The sequence below is a fragment of the Notothenia rossii genome, assembly GCF_949606895.1.
Source record: "Notothenia rossii genome assembly, contig: scaffold_24, whole genome shotgun sequence".
NCBI classification, from domain to species: domain Eukaryota; kingdom Metazoa; phylum Chordata; class Actinopteri; order Perciformes; family Nototheniidae; genus Notothenia; species Notothenia rossii.
In genome coordinates, this window is record NW_027640300.1 from 2259709 (window position 1) to 2283651 (window position 23943).

Here is a 23943-nt window from a genome sequence, read left to right on the forward strand (position 1 = left end):
ACTGTCCAGTATCAAAGACTCATCTCACTCCAGGGTGATAGCAGGACACCCCATCTAGTCACTCAGAAAAAATCAGGACATTCTGGTGTACAGTTTCAAAATAAAATACCTTTGAAGTCTCATATATGAGCTATCATCCCTGTTTTTAGATGAGAATAAAACAATAACTGTCCAATATCAAAGACTCATCTCACTCCAGGGTGATAGCAGGACACCCCATCTAGTCACTCAGAAAAAATCAGGACATTCTGGTGTACAGTTTCAAAATAAAATACCTTTGAAGTCTCATATATGAGCTATCATCCCTGTATTTAGATGAGAATAAAACAATAACTGTCCAATATCAAAGACTCAAAAAACTCCAGGGTGATAGCAGGACACCCCACCTAGTCACTCAGAAAAAATCAGGACATTCTGATGTACAGTTTCAAAATAAAAGACCTTTGAAATATCATATATGAGCTATCATCCCTCTCTGTTTAGATGAGAATAAAACAAAAACTGTCCAGTATCAAAGACTCATCTCACTCCAGGGTGATAGCAGGACACCCCACCTAGTCACTCAGGGAGAATCAGGACTTTCTGATGTAGAGTTTCAAAATAAAAGACCTTTGAAATCTCTATTGCATGAGCTATCATCCCTGTTTTTAGATGAGAATAAAACAAATACTGTCCAATATCAAAGACTCATCTCACTCCAGGGTGATAGCAGGACTCCCCACCTAGTCACTCAGGGAGAATCAGGACATTCTGAAGTACAGTTTCAAAATAAAAGACCTTTGAAATGTCTATTGCATGAGCTATCATCCCTGTTTTTAGATGAGAATAAAACAAAAATTGTCCCGTATCAAAGACTCATCTCACTCCAGGGTGATAGCAGGACACCCCATCTAGTCACTCAGGGAGAATCAGGACATTCTGAAGTACAGTTTCAAAATAAAATACCTTTGAAATCTCTATTGTATGAGCTATCATCCCTATTTTTAGATGAGAATAAAACAAAGACTGTCCAGTATCAAAGACGCATCTCACTCCAGGGTGATAGCAGGACACCCCATCTAGTCACTCAGGGAGAATCAGGACATTCTGATGTAGAGTTTCAAAATAAAAGACCTTTGAAATCTCATATATTAGCTATAATCCCTCTCTGTTTAGATGAGAATAAAACAAAAACTCTCAAGCATCAAAGACTGATCTCACTCCAGGGTGATAGCAGGACACGCCACCTAGTCACTCAGAAAAAATCTGGACATTCTGATGTACAGTTTCAAAATAAAAGACCTTTGAAATCTCATATATGAGCTATCATCCCTCTCTGTTTAGATGAGAATAAAACAAAAACTGTCCAGTATCAAAGACTCATCTCACTCCAGGGTGATAGCAGGACACCCCATCTAGTCACTCAGAAAAAAACAGGACATTCTGATGTAGAGTTTCAAAATAAAATACCTTTGAAATCTCTGTTGTATGAGCTATCATCCCTGTTTTTAGATGAGAATAAAACAAAAACTGTCCAGAATCAAAGACTCATCAAACTCCAGGGTGATAGCAGGACAACCCACCTAGTCACTCAGAAAAAATCAGGACATTCTGATGTACAGTTTCAAAATAAAAGACCTTTGAAATCTCATATATGAGCTATCATCCCTCTCTGTTTAGATGAGAATAAAACAAAAACTGTCCAGTATCAAAGACTCATCTCACTCCAGGGTGATAGCAGGAGACCCCACCTAGTCACTCAGGGAGAATCAGGACTTTCTGATGTACAGTTTCAAAATAAAAGACCTTTGAAATCTCATATATGAGCTATCATCCCTGTTTTTAGATGAGAATAAAACAAAGACTGTCCAGTATCAAAGACTCATCTCACTCCAGGGTGATAGCAGGACACCCCACCTAGTCACTCAGGGAGAATCAGGACATTCTGATGTAGAGTTTCAAAATAAAAGACCTTTGAAATCTCATATATGAGCTATAATCCCTCTCTGTTTAGATGAGAATAAAACAAAAACTCTCAAGTATCAAAGACTCATCTCACTCCAGGGTGATAGCAGGACACCCCACCTAGTCACTCATAAAATAACAGGACATTCTGATGTAGAGTTTCAAAATAAAAGACCTTTGAAATCTCTATTGTATGAGCTATCATCCCTATTTTTAGATGAGAATAAAACAAAGACTGTCCAGTATCAAAGACGCATCTCACTCCAGGGTGATAGCAGGACACCCCATCTAGTCACTCAGGGAGAATCAGGACATTCTGATGTAGAGTTTCAAAATAAAAGACCTTTGAAATCTCATATATTAGCTATAATCCCTCTCTGTTTAGATGAGAATAAAACAAAAACTCTCAAGCATCAAAGACTGATCTCACTCCAGGGTGATAGCAGGACACGCCACCTAGTCACTCAGAAAAAATCTGGACATTCTGATGTACAGTTTCAAAATAAAAGACCTTTGAAATATCATATATGAGCTATCATCCCTCTCTGTTTAGATGAGAATAAAACAAAAACTGTCCAGTATCAAAGACTCATCTCACTCCAGGGTGATAGCAGGACACCCCACCTAGTCACTCAGGGAGAATCAGGACATTCTGAAGTACAGTTTCAAAATAAAAGACCTTTGAAATCTCTATTGTATGAGCTATCATCCCTATTTTTAGATGAGAATAAAACAATAACTGTCCAATATCAAAGACTCATCAAACTCCAGGGTGATAGCAGGACACCCCACCTAGTCACTCAGAAAAAATCAGGACATTCTGATGTACAGTTTCAAAATAAAAGACCTTTGAAATATCATATATGAGCTATCATCCCTCTCTGTTTAGATGAGAATAAAACAAAAACTGTCCAGTATCAAAGACTCATCTCACTCCAGGGTGATAGCAGGACACCCCACCTAGTCACTCAGGGAGAATCAGGACATTCTGAAGTACAGTTTCAAAATAAAAGACCTTTGAAATCTCTATTGCATGAGCTATCATCCCTGTTTTTAGATGAGAATAAAACAAAAACTGTCCAGTATCAAAGACGCATCTCACTCCAGGGTGATAGCAGGACACCCCATCTAGTCACTCAGAAAAAAACAGGACATTCTGATGTAGAGTTTCAAAATAAAAGACCTTTGAAATCTCATATATGAGCTATCATCCCTCTCTGTTTAGATGAGAATAAAACAAAAACTGTCCAGTATCAAAGACTCATCTCACTCCAGGGTGATAGCAGGAGACCCCACCTAGTTACTCAGGGAGAATCAGGACTTTCTGATGTACAGTTTCAAAATAAAAGACCTTTGAAATCTCATATATGAGCTATCATCCCTCTCTGTTTAGATGAGAATAAAACAAAAACTGTACAGTATCAAAGACTCATCTCACTCCAGGGTGATAGCAAGACACCCCACCTAGACACTCAGGGAGAATCAGGACATTCTGAAGTACAGTTCCAAAATAAAAGACCATTGAAATCTCTATTGCATGAGCTATCATCCCTGTTTTTAGATGAGAATAAAACAAAAAATGTCCCGTATCAAAGACTCATCTCACTCCAGGGTGATAGCAAGACACCCCATCTAGTCACTCAGAAAAAATCAGGACATTCTGGTGTACAGTTTCAAAATAAAATACCTTTGAAGTCTCATATATGAGCTATCATCCCTGTTTTTAGATGAGAATAAAACAATAACTGTCCAGAATCAAAGACTCAACAAACTCCAGGGTGATAGCAGGACACCCCACCTAGTCACTCAGGGAGAATCAGGACATTCTGAAGTACAGTTTCAAAATAAAAGACCTTTGAAATCTCATATATTAGCTATAATCCCTCTCTGTTTAGATGAGAATAAAACAAAAACTCTCAAGCATCAAAGACTGATCTCACTCCAGGGTGATAGCAGGACACGCCACCTAGTCACTCAGAAAAAATCTGGACATTCTGATGTACAGTTTCAAAATAAAAGACCTTTGAAATCTCATATATGAGCTATCATCCCTCTCTGTTTAGATGAGAATAAAACAAAAACTGTCCAGTATCAAAGACTCATCTCACTCCAGGGTGATAGCAGGACACCCCACCTAGTCACTCAGAAAAAATCAGGACATTCTGATGTAGAGTTTCAAAATAAAATACCTTTGAAATCTCTATTGTATGAGCTATCATCCCTATTTTTAGATGAGAATAAAACAATAACTGTCCAATATCAAAGACTCATCAAACTCCAGGGTGATAGCAGGACACCCCACCTAGTCACTCAGAAAAAATCAGGACATTCTGATGTACAGTTTCAAAATAAAAGACCTTTGAAATATCATATATGAGCTATCATCCCTCTCTGTTTAGATGAGAATAAAACAAAAACTGTCCAGTATCAAAGACACCCCACCTAGTCACTCAGGGAGAATCAGGACATTCTGAAGTACAGTTTCAAAATAAAAGACCTTTGAAATCTCTATTGCATGAGCTATCATCCCTGTTTTTAGATGAGAATAAAACAAAAACTGTCCAGTATCAAAGACGCATCTCACTCCAGGGTGATAGCAGGACACCCCATCTAGTCACTCAGAAAAAAACAGGACATTCTGATGTAGAGTTTCAAAATAAAATACCTTTGAAATCTCTGTTGTATGAGCTATCATCCCTGTTTTTAGATGAGAATAAAACAAAAACTGTCCAGAATCAAAGACTCATCAAACTCCAGGGTGATAGCAGGACAATCCACCTAGTCACTCAGAAAAAATCAGGACATTCTGATGTACAGTTTCAAAATAAAAGACCTTTGAAATCTCATATATGAGCTATCATCCCTCTCTGTTTAGATGAGAATAAAACAAAAACTGTCCAGTATCAAAGACTCATCTCACTCCAGGGTGATAGCAGGAGACCCCACCTAGTTACTCAGGGAGAATCAGGACTTTCTGATGTACAGTTTCAAAATAAAAGACCTTTGAAATCTCATATATGAGCTATCATCCCTCTCTGTTTAGATGAGAATAAAACAAAAACTGTACAGTATCAAAGACTCATCTCACTCCAGGGTGATAGCAGGACACCCCACCTAGACACTCAGGGAGAATCAGGACATTCTGAAGTACAGTTCCAAAATAAAAGACCATTGAAATCTCTATTGCATGAGCTATCATCCCTGTTTTTAGATGAGAATAAAACAAAAAATGTCCCGTATCAAAGACTCATCTCACTCCAGGGTGATAGCAAGACACCCCATCTAGTCACTCAGAAAAAATCAGGACATTCTGGTGTACAGTTTCAAAATAAAATACCTTTGAAGTCTCATATATGAGCTATCATCCCTGTTTTTAGATGAGAATAAAACAATAACTGTCCAGAATCAAAGACTCAACAAACTCCAGGGTGATAGCAGGACACCCCACCTAGTCACTCAGGGAGAATCAGGACATTCTGAAGTACAGTTTCAAAATAAAAGACCTTTGAAATCTCTATTGCATGAGCTATCATCCCTGTTTTTAGATGAGAATAAAACAAAAACTGTCCCGTATCAAAGACTCATCTCACTCCAGGGTGATAGCAGGACACCCCATCTAGTCACTCAGGGAGAATCAGGACATTCTGAAGTACAGTTTCAAAATAAAAGACCTTTGAAATCTCTATTGCATGAGCTATCATCCCCGTTTTTAGATGAGAATAAAACAAAAACTGTCCCGTATCAAAGACTCATCTCACTCCAGGGTGATAGCAGGACACCCCATCTAGTCACTCAGAAAAAATCAGGACATTCTGATGTAGAGTTTCAAAATAAAATACCTTTGAAATCTCTATTGTATGAGCTATCATCCCTGTTTTTAGATGAGAATAAAACAAAAACTGTCCAGTATCAAAGACTCATCTCACTCCAGGGTGATAGCAGGACACCCCATCTAGTCACTCAGAAAAAATCAGGACATTCTGGTGTACAGTTTCAAAATAAAATACCTTTGAAGTCTCATATATGAGCTATCATCCCTGTTTTTAGATGAGAATAAAACAATAACTGTCCAATATCAAAGACTCATCTCACTCCAGGGTGATAGCAGGACACCCCATCTAGTCACTCAGAAAAAATCAGGACATTCTGGTGTACAGTTTCAAAATAAAATACCTTTGAAGTCTCATATATGAGCTATCATCCCTGTATTTAGATGAGAATAAAACAATAACTGTCCAATATCAAAGACTCAAAAAAGTCCAGGGTGATAGCAGGACACCCCACCTAGTCACTCAGAAAAAATCAGGACATTCTGATGTACAGTTTCAAAATAAAAGACCTTTGAAATATCATATATGAGCTATCATCCCTCTCTGTTTAGATGAGAATAAAACAAAAACTGTCCAGTATCAAAGACTCATCTCACTCCAGGGTGATAGCAGGACACCCCACCTAGTCACTCAGGGAGAATCAGGACATTCTGAAGTACAGTTTCAAAATAAAAGACCTTTGAAATCTCTATTGCATGAGCTATCATCCCTGTTTTTAGATGAGAATAAAACAAAAATTGTCCCGTATCAAAGACTCATCTCACTCCATGGTGATAGCAGGACACCCCATCTAGTCACTCAGAAAAAATCAGGACATTCTGATGTAGAGTTTCAAAATAAAATAACTTTGAAATCTCTATTGTATGAGCTATCATCCCTGTTTTTAGATGAGAATAAAACAAAAACTGTCCAGTATCAAAGACGCATCTCACTCCAGGGTGATAGCAGGACACCCCATCTAGTCACTCAGAAAAAAACAGGACATTCTGATGTAGAGTTTCAAAATAAAATACCTTTGAAATCTCTGTTGTATGAGCTATCATCCCTGTTTTTAGATGAGAATAAAACAAAAACTGTCCAGAATCAAAGACTCATCAAACTCCAGGGTGATAGCAGGACAACCCACCTAGTCACTCAGAAAAAATCAGGACATTCTGATGTACAGTTTCAAAATAAAAGACCTTTGAAATCTCATATATGAGCTATCATCCCTCTCTGTTTAGATGAGAATAAAACAAAAACTGTCCAGTATCAAAGACTCATCTCACTCCAGGGTGATAGCAGGAGACCCCACCTAGTCACTCAGGGAGAATCAGGACTTTCTGATGTACAGTTTCAAAATAAAAGACCTTTGAAATCTCATATATGAGCTATCATCCCTCTCTGTTTAGATGAGAATAAAACAAAAACTGTCCAGTATCAAAGACACATCTCACTCCAGGGTGATAGCAGGACACCCCACCTAGACACTCAGGGAGAATCAGGACATTCTGAAGTACAGTTCCAAAATAAAAGACCATTGAAATCTCTATTGCATGAGCTATCATCCCTGTTTTTAGATGAGAATAAAACAAAAAATGTCCCGTATCAAAGACTCATCTCACTCCAGGGTGATAGCAAGACACCCCATCTAGTCACTCAGAAAAAATCAGGACATTCTGGTGTACAGTTTCAAAATAAAATACCTTTGAAGTCTCATATATGAGCTATCATCCCTGTTTTTAGATGAGAATAAAACAATAACTGTCCAATATCAAAGACTCAACAAACTCCAGGGTGATAGCAGGACACCCCACCTAGTCACTCAGGGAGAATCAGGACATTCTGAAGTACAGTTTCAAAATAAAAGACCTTTGAAATCTCTATTGCATGAGCTATCATCCCTGTTTTTAGATGAGAATAAAACAAAAACTGTCCCGTATCAAAGACTCATCTCACTCCAGGGTGATAGCAGGACACCCCATCTAGTCACTCAGAAAAAATCAGGACATTCTGATGTAGAGTTTCAAAATAAAATACCTTTGAAATCTCTATTGTATGAGCTATCATCCCTGTTTTTAGATGAGAATAAAACAAAAACTGTCCAGTATCAAAGACTCATCTCACTCCAGGGTGATAGCAGGACACCCCATCTAGTCACTCAGAAAAAATCAGGACATTCTGGTGTACAGTTTCAAAATAAAATACCTTTGAAGTCTCATATATGAGCTATCATCCCTGTTTTTAGATGAGAATAAAACAATAACTGTCCAATATCAAAGACTCATCTCACTCCAGGGTGATAGCAGGACACCCCATCTAGTCACTCAGAAAAAATCAGGACATTCTGGTGTACAGTTTCAAAATAAAATACCTTTGAAGTCTCATATATGAGCTATCATCCCTGTATTTAGATGAGAATAAAACAATAACTGTCCAATATCAAAGACTCAAAAAACTCCAGGGTGATAGCAGGACACCCCACCTAGTCACTCAGAAAAAATCAGGACATTCTGATGTACAGTTTCAAAATAAAAGACCTTTGAAATCTCATATATGAGCTATCATCCCTCTCTGTTTAGATGAGAATAAAACAAAAACTGTCCAGTATCAAAGACTCATCTCACTCCAGGGTGATAGCAGGACACCCCACCTAGTCACTCAGGGAGAATCAGGACTTTCTGATGTAGAGTTTCAAAATAAAAGACCTTTGAAATCTCTATTGCATGAGCTATCATCCCTGTTTTTAGATGAGAATAAAACAAATACTGTCCAATATCAAAGACTCATCTCACTCCAGGGTGATAGCAGGACTCCCCACCTAGTCACTCAGGGAAAATCAGGACATTCTGAAGTACAGTTTCAAAATAAAAGACCTTTGAAATGTCTATTGCATGAGCTATCATCCCTGTTTTTAGATGAGAATAAAACAAAAATTGTCCCGTATCAAAGACTCATCTCACTCCAGGGTGATAGCAGGACACCCCATCTAGTCACTCAGAAAAAATCAGGACATTCTGATGTAGAGTTTCAAAATAAAATACCTTTGAAATCTCTATTGTATGAGCTATCATGCCTGTTTTTAGATGAGAATAAAACAAAAACTGTCCAGTATCAAAGACGCATCTCACTCCAGGGTGATTGCAGGACACCCCACCTAGTCACTCAGGGAGAATCAGGACATTCTGATGTAGAGTTTCAAAATAAAAGACCTTTGAAATCTCATATATGAGCTATAATCCCTCTCTGTTTAGATGAGAATAAAACAAAAACTCTCAAGTATCAAAGACTCATCTCACTCCAGGGTGATAGCAGGACACCCCACCTAGTCACTCATAAAATAACAGGACATTCTGATGTAGAGTTTCAAAATAAAAGACCTTTGAAATCTCTATTGTATGAGCTATCATCCCTATTTTTAGATGAGAATAAAACAAAGACTGTCCAGTATCAAAGACGCATCTCACTCCAGGGTGATAGCAGGACACCCCATCTAGTCACTCAGGGAGAATCAGGACATTCTGATGTAGAGTTTCAAAATAAAAGACCTTTGAAATCTCATATATTAGCTATAATCCCTCTCTGTTTAGATGAGAATAAAACAAAAACTCTCAAGCATCAAAGACTGATCTCACTCCAGGGTGATAGCAGGACACGCCACCTAGTCACTCAGAAAAAATCTGGACATTCTGATGTACAGTTTCAAAATAAAAGACCTTTGAAATCTCATATATGAGCTATCATCCCTCTCTGTTTAGATGAGAATAAAACAAAAACTGTCCAGTATCAAAGACTCATCTCACTCCAGGGTGATAGCAGGACACCCCATCTAGTCACTCAGAAAAAAACAGGACATTCTGATGTAGAGTTTCAAAATAAAATACCTTTGAAATCTCTGTTGTATGAGCTATCATCCCTGTTTTTAGATGAGAATAAAACAAAAACTGTCCAGAATCAAAGACTCATCAAACTCCAGGGTGATAGCAGGACAACCCACCTAGTCACTCAGAAAAAATCAGGACATTCTGATGTACAGTTTCAAAATAAAAGACCTTTGAAATCTCATATATGAGCTATCATCCCTCTCTGTTTAGATGAGAATAAAACAAAAACTGTCCAGTATCAAAGACTCATCTCACTCCAGGGTGATAGCAGGAGACCCCACCTAGTCACTCAGGGAGAATCAGGACTTTCTGATGTACAGTTTCAAAATAAAAGACCTTTGAAATCTCATATATGAGCTATCATCCCTGTTTTTAGATGAGAATAAAACAAAGACTGTCCAGTATCAAAGACTCATCTCACTCCAGGGTGATAGCAGGACACCCCACCTAGTCACTCAGGGAGAATCAGGACATTCTGATGTAGAGTTTCAAAATAAAAGACCTTTGAAATCTCATATATGAGCTATAATCCCTCTCTGTTTAGATGAGAATAAAACAAAAACTCTCAAGTATCAAAGACTCATCTCACTCCAGGGTGATAGCAGGACACCCCACCTAGTCACTCATAAAATAACAGGACATTCTGATGTAGAGTTTCAAAATAAAAGACCTTTGAAATCTCTATTGTATGAGCTATCATCCCTATTTTTAGATGAGAATAAAACAAAGACTGTCCAGTATCAAAGACGCATCTCACTCCAGGGTGATAGCAGGACACCCCATCTAGTCACTCAGGGAGAATCAGGACATTCTGATGTAGAGTTTCAAAATAAAAGACCTTTGAAATCTCATATATTAGCTATAATCCCTCTCTGTTTAGATGAGAATAAAACAAAAACTCTCAAGCATCAAAGACTGATCTCACTCCAGGGTGATAGCAGGACACGCCACCTAGTCACTCAGAAAAAATCTGGACATTCTGATGTACAGTTTCAAAATAAAAGACCTTTGAAATCTCATATATGAGCTATCATCCCTCTCTGTTTAGATGAGAATAAAACAAAAACTGTCCAGTATCAAAGACTCATCTCACTCCAGGGTGATAGCAGGACACCCCACCTAGTCACTCAGAAAAAATCAGGACATTCTGATGTAGAGTTTCAAAATAAAATACCTTTGAAATCTCTATTGTATGAGCTATCATCCCTATTTTTAGATGAGAATAAAACAATAACTGTCCAATATCAAAGACTCATCAAACTCCAGGGTGATAGCAGGACACCCCACCTAGTCACTCAGAAAAAATCAGGACATTCTGATGTACAGTTTCAAAATAAAAGACCTTTGAAATATCATATATGAGCTATCATCCCTCTCTGTTTAGATGAGAATAAAACAAAAACTGTCCAGTATCAAAGACTCATCTCACTCCAGGGTGATAGCAGGACACCCCATCTAGTCACTCAGAAAAAAACAGGACATTCTGATGTAGAGTTTCAAAATAAAATACCTTTGAAATCTCTGTTGTATGAGCTATCATCCCTGTTTTTAGATGAGAATAAAACAAAAACTGTCCAGAATCAAAGACTCATCAAACTCCAGGGTGATAGCAGGACAACCCACCTAGTCACTCAGAAAAAATCAGGACATTCTGATGTACAGTTTCAAAATAAAAGACCTTTGAAATCTCATATATGAGCTATCATCCCTCTCTGTTTAGATGAGAATAAAACAAAAACTGTCCAGTATCAAAGACTCATCTCACTCCAGGGTGATAGCAGGAGACCCCACCTAGTTACTCAGGGAGAATCAGGACTTTCTGATGTACAGTTTCAAAATAAAAGACCTTTGAAATCTCATATATGAGCTATCATCCCTCTCTGTTTAGATGAGAATAAAACAAAAACTGTACAGTATCAAAGACTCATCTCACTCCAGGGTGATAGCAGGACACCCCACCTAGACACTCAGGGAGAATCAGGACATTCTGAAGTACAGTTCCAAAATAAAAGACCATTGAAATCTCTATTGCATGAGCTATCATTCCTGTTTTTAGATGAGAATAAAACAAAAAATGTCCCGTATCAAAGACTCATCTCACTCCAGGGTGATAGCAAGACACCCCATCTAGTCACTCAGAAAAAATCAGGACATTCTGGTGTACAGTTTCAAAATAAAATACCTTTGAAGTCTCATATATGAGCTATCATCCCTGTTTTTAGATGAGAATAAAACAATAACTGTCCAGAATCAAAGACTCAACAAACTCCAGGGTGATAGCAGGACACCCCACCTAGTCACTCAGGGAGAATCAGGACATTCTGAAGTACAGTTTCAAAATAAAAGACCTTTGAAATCTCTATTGCATGAGCTATCATCCCTGTTTTTAGATGAGAATAAAACAAAAACTGTCCCGTATCAAAGACTCATCTCACTCCAGGGTGATAGCAGGACACCCCATCTAGTCACTCAGAAAAAATCTGGACATTCTGATGTAGAGTTTCAAAATAAAATACCTTTGAAATCTCTATTGTATGAGCTATCATCCCTGTTTTTAGATGAGAATAAAACAAAAACTGTCCAGTATCAAAGACTCATCTCACTCCAGGGTGATAGCAGGACACCCCATCTAGTCACTCAGAAAAAATCAGGACATTCTGGTGTACAGTTTCAAAATAAAATACCTTTGAAGTCTCATATATGAGCTATCATCCCTGTTTTTAGATGAGAATAAAACAATAACTGTCCAATATCAAAGACTCATCTCACTCCAGGGTGATAGCAGGACACCCCATCTAGTCACTCAGAAAAAATCAGGACATTCTGGTGTACAGTTTCAAAATAAAATACCTTTGAAGTCTCATATATGAGCTATCATCCCTGTATTTAGATGAGAATAAAACAATAACTGTCCAATATCAAAGACTCAAAAAAGTCCAGGGTGATAGCAGGACACCCCACCTAGTCACTCAGAAAAAATCAGGACATTCTGATGTACAGTTTCAAAATAAAAGACCTTTGAAATATCATATATGAGCTATCATCCCTCTCTGTTTAGATGAGAATAAAACAAAAACTGTCCAGTATCAAAGACTCATCTCACTCCAGGGTGATAGCAGGACACCCCACCTAGACACTCAGGGAGAATCAGGACATTCTGAAGTACAGTTCCAAAATAAAAGACCATTGAAATCTCTATTGCATGAGCTATCATCCCTGTTTTTAGATGAGAATAAAACAAAAAATGTCCCGTATCAAAGACTCATCTCACTCCAGGGTGATAGCAAGACACCCCATCTAGTCACTCAGAAAAAATCAGGACATTCTGGTGTACAGTTTCAAAATAAAATACCTTTGAAGTCTCATATATGAGCTATCATCCCTGTTTTTAGATGAGAATAAAACAATAACTGTCCAATATCAAAGACTCAACAAACTCCAGGGTGATAGCAAGACACCCCACCTAGTCACTCAGGGAGAATCAGGACATTCTGAAGTACAGTTTCAAAATAAAAGACCTTTGAAATCTCTATTGCATGAGCTATCATCCCTGTTTTTAGATGAGAATAAAACAAAAACTGTCCCGTATCAAAGACTCATCTCACTCCAGGATGATAGCAGGACACCCCATCTAGTCACTCAGAAAAAATCAGGACATTCTGATGTAGAGTTTCAAAATAAAAGACCTTTGAAATCTCATATATGAGCTATAATCCCTCTCTGTTTAGATGAGAATAAAACAAAAACTCTCAAGTATCAAAGACTCATCTCACTCCAGGGTGATAGCAGGACACCCCACCTAGTCACTCATAAAATAACAGGACATTCTGATGTAGAGTTTCAAAATAAAAGACCTTTGAAATCTCTATTGTATGAGCTATCATCCCTATTTTTAGATGAGAATAAAACAAAGACTGTCCAGTATCAAAGACGCATCTCACTCCAGGGTGATAGCAGGACACCCCATCTAGTCACTCAGGGAGAATCAGGACATTCTGATGTAGAGTTTCAAAATAAAAGACCTTTGAAATCTCATATATTAGCTATAATCCCTCTCTGTTTAGATGAGAATAAAACAAAAACTCTCAAGCATCAAAGACTGATCTCACTCCAGGGTGATAGCAGGACACGCCACCTAGTCACTCAGAAAAAATCTGGACATTCTGATGTACAGTTTCAAAATAAAAGACCTTTGAAATCTCATATATGAGCTATCATCCCTCTCTGTTTAGATGAGAATAAAACAAAAACTGTCCAGTATCAAAGACTCATCTCACTCCAGGGTGATAGCAGGACACCCCATCTAGTCACTCAGAAAAAAACAGGACATTCTGATGTAGAGTTTCAAAATAAAATACCTTTGAAATCTCTGTTGTATGAGCTATCATCCCTGTTTTTAGATGAGAATAAAACAAAAACTGTCCAGAATCAAAGACTCATCAAACTCCAGGGTGATAGCAGGACAACCCACCTAGTCACTCAGAAAAAATCAGGACATTCTGATGTAGAGTTTCAAAATAAAAGACCTTTGAAATCTCATATATGAGCTATAATCCCTCTCTGTTTAGATGAGAATAAAACAAAAACTCTCAAGTATCAAAGACCGATCTCACTCCAGGGTGATAGCAGGACACGCCACCTAGTCACTCAGAAAAAATCAGGACATTCTGATGTACATTTTCAAAATAAAAGACCTTTGAAATCTCATATATGAGCTATCATCCCTCTCTGTTTAGATGAGAATACAACAAAAACTGTCCAGTATCAAAGACTCATCTCACTCCAGGGTGATAGCAGGACACCCCACCTAGTCACTCAGAAAAAATCAGGACATTCTGATGTAGAGTTTCAAAATAAAATACCTTTGAAATCTCTATTCTATGAGCTATCATCCCTATTTTCAGATGAGAATAAAACAAAGACTGTCCAGTATCAAAGACGCATCTCACTCCAGGGTGATAGCAGGACACCCCATCTAGTCACTCAGAAAAAATCAGGACATTCTGATCTAGAGTTTCAAAATAAAATATTTTTGAAGTCTCTATTGTATTAGCTATCATCCCTGTTTTTAGATGAGAATAAAACAAAAACTGTCCAGTATCAAAGACTCATCAAACTCCAGGGTGATAGCAGGACACCCCACCTAGTCACTCAGAAAAAATCAGGACATTCTGATCTAGAGTTTCAAAATAAAATATTTTTGAAGTCTCTATTGTATTAGCTATCATCCCTGTTTTTAGATGAGAATAAAACAATAACTGTCCAATATCAAAGACTCATCAAACTCCAGGGTGATAGCAGGACACCCCACCTAGTCACTCAGAAAAAATCAGGACATTCTGATGTAGAGTTTCAAAATAAAATACCTTTGAAATCTCTATTGTATGAGCTATCATCCCTGTTTTTAGATGAGAATACAACAAAAACTGTCCAGTATCAAAGACTCATCTCACTCCAGGGACACCCCACCTAGTCACTCAGGGAGAATCAGGACATTCTGATGTAGAGTTTCAAAATAAAAGACCTTTGAAATCTCATATATGAGCTATAATACCTCTCTGTTTAGATGAGAATAAAACAAAAACTCTCAAGTATCAAAGACTGATCTCACTCCAGGGTGATAGCAGGACACGCCACCTAGTCACTCAGAAAAAATCAGGACATTCTGATGTACAGTTTCAAAATAAAAGACCTTTGAAATCTCATATATGAGCTATCATCCCTCTCTGTTTAGATGGGAATAAAACAAAAACTGTCCAGTATCAAAGACTCATCTCACTCCAGGGACACCCCACCTAGTCACTCAGGGAGAATCAGGACTTTCTGATGTACAGTTTCAAAATAAAAGACCTTTGAAATCTCTATTGTATGAGCTATCATCCCTGTTTTTAGATGAGAATAAAAAAAAAACTGTCCAGTATCAAAGACTCATCTCACTCCAGGGTGATAGCAGGACACCTCACCTAGTCACTCAGAAAATAACAGGACATTCTGATGTAGAGTTTCAAAATAAAATACCTTTGAAATCTCTATTGTATGAGCTATCATCCCTATTTTTAGATGAGAATAAAACAAAGACTGTCCAGTATCAAAGACTCATCTCACTCCAGGGTGATAGCAGGACACCCCATCTAGTCACTCAGAAAAAATCAGGACATTCTGGTGTACAGTTTCAAAATAAAATACCTTTGAAGTCTCATATATGAGCTATCATCCCTGTTTTTAGATGAGAATAAAACAATAACTGTCCAATATCAAAGACTCAACAAACTCCAGGGTGATAGCAGGACACCCCACCTAGTCACTCAGAAAAAATCAGGACATTCTGATGTACAGTTTCAAAATAAAAGACCTTTGAAATCTCATATATGAGCTATCATCCCTCTCTGTTTAGATTAGAATAAAACAAAAACTGTCCAGTATCAAAGACTCATCTCACTCCAGGGTGATAGCAGGACACCCCACCTAGTCACTCAGGGAGAATCAGGACTTTCTGATGTAGAGTTTCAAAATAAAAGACCTTTGAAATCTCTATTGCATGAGCTATCATCCCTGTTTTTAGATGAGAATAAAACAAATACTGTCCAATATCAAAGACTCATCTCACTCCAGGGTGATAGCAGGACTCCCCACCTAGTCACTCAGGGAGAATCAGGACATTCTGAAGTACAGTTTCAAAATAAAAGACCTTTGAAATCTCTATTGCATGAGCTATCATCCCTGTTTTTAGATGAGAATAAAACAAAAATTGTCTCGTATCAAAGACTCATCTCACTCCAGGGTGATAGCAGGACACCCCATCTAGTCACTCAGAAAAAATCAGGACATTCTGATGTAGAGTTTCAAAATAAAATACCTTTGAAATCTCTATTGTATGAGCTATCATCCCTGTTTTTAGATGAGAATAAAACAAAAACTGTCCAGTATCAAAGACGCATCTCACTCCAGGGTGATAGCAGGACACCCCACCTAGTCACTCAGAAAAAATCAGGACATTCTGATGTACAGTTTCAAAATAAAAGACCTTTGAAATCTCATATATGAGCTATCATCCCTCTCTGTTTAGATGAGAATAAAACAAAAACTGTCCAGTATCAAAGACTCATCTCACTCCAGGGTGATAGCAGGACACCTCACCTAGTCACTCAGGGAGAATCAGGACATTCTGATGTAGAGTTTCAAAATAAAAGACCTTTGAAATCTCATATATGAGCTATAATCCCTCTCTGTTTAGATGAGAATAAAACAAAAACTCTCAAGTATCAAAGACTCATCTCACTCCAGGGTGATAGCAGGACACCCCACCTAGTCACTCAGAAAATAACAGGACATTCTGATGTAGAGTTTCAAAATAAAATACCTTTGAAATCTCTATTGTATGAGCTATCATCCCTGTTTTTAGATGAGAATAAAACAAAAACTGTCCAGTATCAAAGACTCATCTCACACCAGGGTGATAGCAGGACAACCCATCTAGTCACTCAGGGAGAATCAGGACATTCTGATGTACAGTTTCAAAATAAAATACCTTTGAAGTCTCATATATGAGCTATCATCCCTGTTTTTAGATGAGAATAAAACAATAACTGTCCAATATCAAAGACTCATCAAACTCCAGGGTGATAGCAGGACACCCCACCTAGTCACTCAGAAAAAATCAGGACATTCTGATGTAGAGTTTCAAAATAAAATACCTTTGAAATCTCTATTGTATGAGCTATCATCCCTGTTTTTAGATGAGAATACAACAAAAACTGTCCAGTATCAAAGACTCATCTCACTCCAGGGACACCCCACCTAGTCACTCAGGGAGAATCAGGACATTCTGATGTAGAGTTTCAAAATAAAAGACCTTTGAAATCTCATATATGAGCTATAATACCTCTCTGTTTAGATGAGAATAAAACAAAAACTCTCAAGTATCAAAGACTGATCTCACTCCAGGGTGATAGCAGGACACGCCACCTAGTCACTCAGAAAAAATCAGGACATTCTGATGTACAGTTTCAAAATAAAAGACCTTTGAAATCTCATATATGAGCTATCATCCCTCTCTGTTTAGATGGGAATAAAACAAAAACTGTCCAGTATCAAAGACTCATCTCACTCCAGGGTGATAGCAGGACACCCCACCTAGTCACTCAGGGAGAATCAGGACTTTCTGATGTAGAGTTTCAAAATAAAAGACCTTTGAAATCTCATATATGAGCTATAATCCCTCTCTGTTTAGATGAGAATAAAACAAAAACTCTCAAGTATCAAAGACTCATCTCACTCCAGGGTGATAGCAGGACACCCCACCTAGTCACTCATAAAATAACAGGACATTCTGATGTAGAGTTTCAAAATAAAATACCTTTGAAATCTCTATTGTATGAGCTATCATCCCTATTTTTAGATGAGAATAAAACAAAGACTGTCCAGTATCAAAGACTCATCTCACTCCAGGGTGATAGCAGGACACCCCATCTAGTCACTCAGAAAAAATCAGGACATTCTGGTGTACAGTTTCAAAATAAAATACCTTTGAAGTCTCATATATGAGCTATCATCCCTGTATTTAGATGAGAATAAAACAATAACTGTCCAATATCAAAGACTCAACAAACTCCAGGGTGATAGCAGGACTCCCCACCTAGTCACTCAGGGAGAATCAGGACATTCTGAAGTACAGTTTCAAAATAAAAGACCTTTGAAATCTCTATTGCATGAGCTAATATCCCTGTTTTTAGATGAGAATACAACAAAAATTGTCCCGTATCAAAGACTCATCTCACTCCAGGGTGATAGCAGGACACCCCATCTAGTCACTCAGAAAAAATCAGGACATTCTGATGTAGAGTTTCAAAATAAAAGACCTTTGAAATCTCATATATTAGCTATATCCCTCTCTGTTTAGATGAGAATAAAACAAAAACTCTCAAGCATCAAAGACTGATCTCACTCCAGGGTGATAGCAGGACACGCCACCTAGTCACTCAGAAAAAATCAGGACATTCTGATGTACAGTTTCAAAATAAAAGACCTTTGAAATCTCATATATGAGCTATCATCCCTCTCTGTTTAGATGAGAATAAAACAAAAACTGTCCAGTATCAAAGACTCATATCACTCCAGGGTGATAGCAGGACACCCCACCTAGTCACTCAGAAAAAATCAGGACATTCTGATGTAGAGTTTCAAAATAAAATACCTTTGAAATCTCTATTGTATGAGCTATCATCCCTATTTTTAGATGAGAATAAAACAATAACTGTCCAATATCAAAGACTCATCAAACTCCAGGGTGATAGCAGGACACCCCACCTAGTCACTCAGAAAAAATCAGGACATTCTGATGTACAGTTTCAAAATAAAAGACCTTTGAAATCTCATATATGAGCTATCATCCCTCTCTGTTTAGATGAGAATAAAACAAAAACTGTCCAGTATCAAAGACTCATCTCACTCCAGGGTGATAGCAGGACACCCCATCTAGTCACTCAGAAAAAATCAGGACATTCTGATGTAGAGTTTCAAAATAAAATACCTTTGAAATCTCTATTGTATGAGCTATCATCCCTGTTTTTAGATGAGAATAAAACAAAAACTGTCCAGTATCAAAGACGCATCTCACTCAAGGGTGATAGCAGGACACCCCATCTAGTCACTCAGAAAAAATCAGGACATTCTGATGTAGAGTTTCAAAATAAAATACCTTTGAAATCTCTATTGTATGAGCTATCATCCCTGTTTTTAGATGAGAATAAAACAAAAACTGTCCAGTATCAAAGACGCATCTCACTCCAGGGTGATAGCAGGACACCCCTTCTAGTCACTCAGAAAAAATCAGGACATTCTGATGTAGAGTTTCAAAATAAAATACCTTTGAAATCTCTATTGTATGAGCTATCATCCCTGTTTTTAGATGAGAATAAAACAAAAACTGTCCAGTATCAAAGACGCATCTCACTCCAGGGTGATAGCAGGACACCCCACCTAGTCACTCAGGGAGAATCAGGACATTCTGATGTAGAGTTTCAAAATAAAAGACCTTTGAAATCTCATATATGAGCTATAATCCCTCTCTGTTTAGATGAGAATAAAACAAAAACTCTCAAGTATCAAAGACTGATCTCACTCCAGGGTGATAGCAGGACACGCCACCTAGTCACTCAGAAAAAATCAGGACATTCTGATGTACATTTTCAAAATAAAAGACCTTTGAAATCTCATATATGAGCTATCATCCCTCTCTGTTTAGATGAGAATAAAACAAAAACTGTCCAGTATCAAAGACTCATCTCACTCCAGGGTGATAGCAGGACACCCCACCTAGTCACTCAGAAAAAATCAGGACATTCTGATGTAGAGTTTCAAAATAAAATACCTTTGAAATCTCTATTCTATGAGCTATCATCCCTATTTTCAGATGAGAATAAAACAAAGACTGTCCAGTATCAAAGACGCATCTCACTCCAGGGTGATAGCAGGACACCCCATCTAGTCACTCAGAAAAAATCAGGACATTCTGATGTAGAGTTTCAAAATAAAATACCTTTGAAATCTCTATTGTATGAGCTATCATCCCTATTTTTAGATGAGAATAAAAACTAAAACTGTCCAGTATCAAAGACTCATCTCACTCCAGGGTGATAGCAGGACACCCCATCTAGTCACTCAGAAAAAATCAGGACATTCTGGTGTACAGTTTCAAAATAAAATACCTTTGAAGTCTCATATATGAGCTATCATCCCTGTTTTTAGATGAGAATAAAACAATAACTGTCCAATATGAAAGACTCATCAAACTCCAGGGTGATAGCAGGACACCCCACCTAGTCACTCAGAAAAAATCAGGACATTCTGATGTAGAGTTTCAAAATAAAAGACCTTTGAAATCTCATATATGAGCTATCATCCCTCTCTGTTTAGATGAGAATAAAACAAAAACTGTCCAGTATCAAAGACTCATCTCACTCCAGGGTGATAGCAGGACACCCCATCTAGTCACTCAGAAAAAATCAGGACATTCTGATGTAGAGTTTCAAAATAAAATACCTTTGAAATCTCTATTGTATGAGCTATCATCCCTGTTTTTAGATGAGAATAAAACAAAAACTGTCCAGTATCAAAGACGCATCTCACTCAAGGGTGATAGCAGGACACCCCATCTAGTCACTCAGAAAAAATCAGGACATTCTGATGTAGAGTTTCAAAATAAAATACCTTTGAAATCTCTATTGTATGAGCTATCATCCCTGTTTTTAGATGAGAATAAAAAGAAAACTGTCCAGTATCAAAGACGCATCTCACTCCAGGGTGATAGCAGGACACCCCATCTAGTCACTCAGAAAAAATCAGGACATTCTGATGTAGAGTTTCAAAATAAAATACCTTTGAAATCTCTATTGTATGAGCTATCATCCCTGTTTTTAGATGAGAATAAAACAAAAACTGTCCAGTATCAAAGACGCATCTCACTCCAGGATGATAGCAGGACACCCCACCTAGTCACTCAGGGAGAATCAGGACATTCTGATGTAGAGTTTCAAAATAAAAGACCTTTGAAATCTCATATATGAGCTATAATCCCTCTCTGTTTAGATGAGAATAAAACAAAAACTCTCAAGTATCAAAGACCGATCTCACTCCAGGGTGATAGCAGGACACGCCACCTAGTCACTCAGAAAAAATCAGGACATTCTGATGTACATTTTCAAAATAAAAGACCTTTGAAATCTCATATATGAGCTATCATCCCTCTCTGTTTAGATGAGAATAAAACAAAAACTGTCCAGTATCAAAGACTCATCTCACTCCAGGGTGATAGCAGGACACCCCACCTAGTCACTCAGAAAAAATCAGGACATTCTGATGTAGAGTTTCAAAATAAAATACCTTTGAAATCTCTATTCTATGAGCTATCATCCCTATTTTCAGATGAGAATAAAACAAAGACTGTCCAGTATCAAAGACGCATCTCACTCCAGGGTGATAGCAGGACACCCCATCTAGTCACTCAGAAAAAATCAGGACATTCTGATCTAGAGTTTCAAAATAAAATATTTTTGAAGTCTCTATTGTATTAGCTATCATCCCTGTTTTTAGATGAGAATAAAACAAAAACTGTCCAGTATCAAAGACTCATCTCACACCAGGGTGATAGCAGGACAACCCATCTAGTCACTCAGGGAGAATCAGGACATTCTGATGTACAGTTTCAAAATAAAATACCTTTGAAGTCTCATATATGAGCTATCATCCCTGTTTTTAGATGAGAATAAAACAATAACTGTCCAATATCAAAGACTCATCAAACTCCAGGGTGATAGCAGGACACCCCACCTAGTCACTCAGAAAAAATCAGGACATTCTGATGTAGAGTTTCAAAATAAAAGACCTTTGAAATCTCTATTGTATGAGCTATCATCCCTGTTTTTAGATGAGAATACAACAAAAACTGTCCAGTATCAAAGACTCATCTCACTCCAGGGACACCCCACCTAGTCACTCAGAAAAAATCAGGACATTCTGATGTACAGTTTCAAAATAAAAGACCTTTGAAATCTCATATATGAGCTATCATCCCTCTCTGTTTAGATGGGAATAAAACAAAAACTGTCCAGTATCAAAGACTCATCTCACTCCAGGGTGATAGCAGGACACCCCATCTAGTCACTCAGAAAAAATCAGGACATTCTGGTGTACAGTTTCAAAATAAAATACCTTTGAAGTCTCATATATGAGCTATCATCCCTGTTTTTAGATGAGAATAAAACAATAACTGTCCAATATCAAAGACTCAACAAACTCCAGGGTGATAGCAGGACACCCCACCTAGTCACTCAGAAAAAATCAGGACATTCTGATGTACAGTTTCAAAATAAAAGACCTTTGAAATCTCATATATGAGCTATCATCCCTCTCTGTTTAGATGAGAATAAAACAAAAACTGTCCAGTATCAAAGACTCATCTCACTCCAGGGTGATAGCAGGACACCCCACCTAGTCACTCAGGGAGAATCAGGACTTTCTGATGTAGAGTTTCAAAATAAAAGACCTTTGAAATCTCTATTGCATGAGCTATCATCCCTGTTTTTAGATGAGAATAAAACAAATACTGTCCAATATCAAAGACTCATCTCACTCCAGGGTGATAGCAGGACTCCCCACCTAGTCACTCAGGGAGAATCAGGACATTCTGAAGTACAGTTTCAAAATAAAAGACCTTTGAAATCTCTATTGCATGAGCTATCATCCCTGTTTTTAGATGAGAATAAAACAAAAACTGTCCAGTATCAAAGACTCATCTCACTCCAGGGTGATAGCAGGACACCCCATCTAGTCACTCAGAAAAAAATCAGGACATTCTGGTGTAGAGTTTCAAAATAAAAGACCTTTGAAATCTCATATATGAGCTATCATCCCTCTCTGTTTAGATGAGAATAAAACAACAACTGTCCAGTATCAAAGACGCATCTCACTCAAGGGTGATAGCAGGACACCCCATCTAGTCACTCAGAAAAAATCAGGACATTCTGATGTAGAGTTTCAAAATAAAATACCTTTGAAATCTCTATTGTATGAGCTATCATCCCTGTTTTTAGATGAGAATAAAACAAAAACTGTCCAGTATCAAAGACGCATCTCACTCCAGGGTGATAGCAGGACACCCCATCTAGTCACTCAGAAAAAATCAGGACATTCTGATGTAGAGTTTCAAAATAAAATACCTTTGAAATCTCTATTGTATGAGCTATCATCCCTGTTTTTAGATGAGAATAAAACAAAAACTGTCCAGTATCAAAGACGCATCTCACTCCAGGGTGATAGCAGGACACCCCACCTAGTCACTCAGGGAGAATCAGGACATTCTGATGTAGAGTTTCAAAATAAAAGACCTTTGAAATCTCATATATGAGCTATAATCCCTCTCTGTTTAGATGAGAATAAAACAAAAACTCTCAAGTATCAAAGACTCATCTCACTCCAGGGTGATAGCAGGACACCCCACCTAGTCACTCAGGGAGAATCAGGACATTCTGATGTAGAGTTTCAAAATAAAATACCTTTGAAATCTCTATTGTATGAGCTATCATCCCTATTTTTAGATGAGAATAAAACAAAAACTCTCAAGTATCAAAGACTCATCTCACTCCAGGGTGATAGCAGGAGACCCCACCTAGTCACTCAGGGAGAATCAGGACTTTCTGATGTACAGTTTCAAAATAAAAGACCTTTGAAATCTCATATATGAGCTATCATCCCTCTCTGTTTAGATGAGAATAAAACAAAAACTGTCCAGTATCAAAGACTCATCTCAC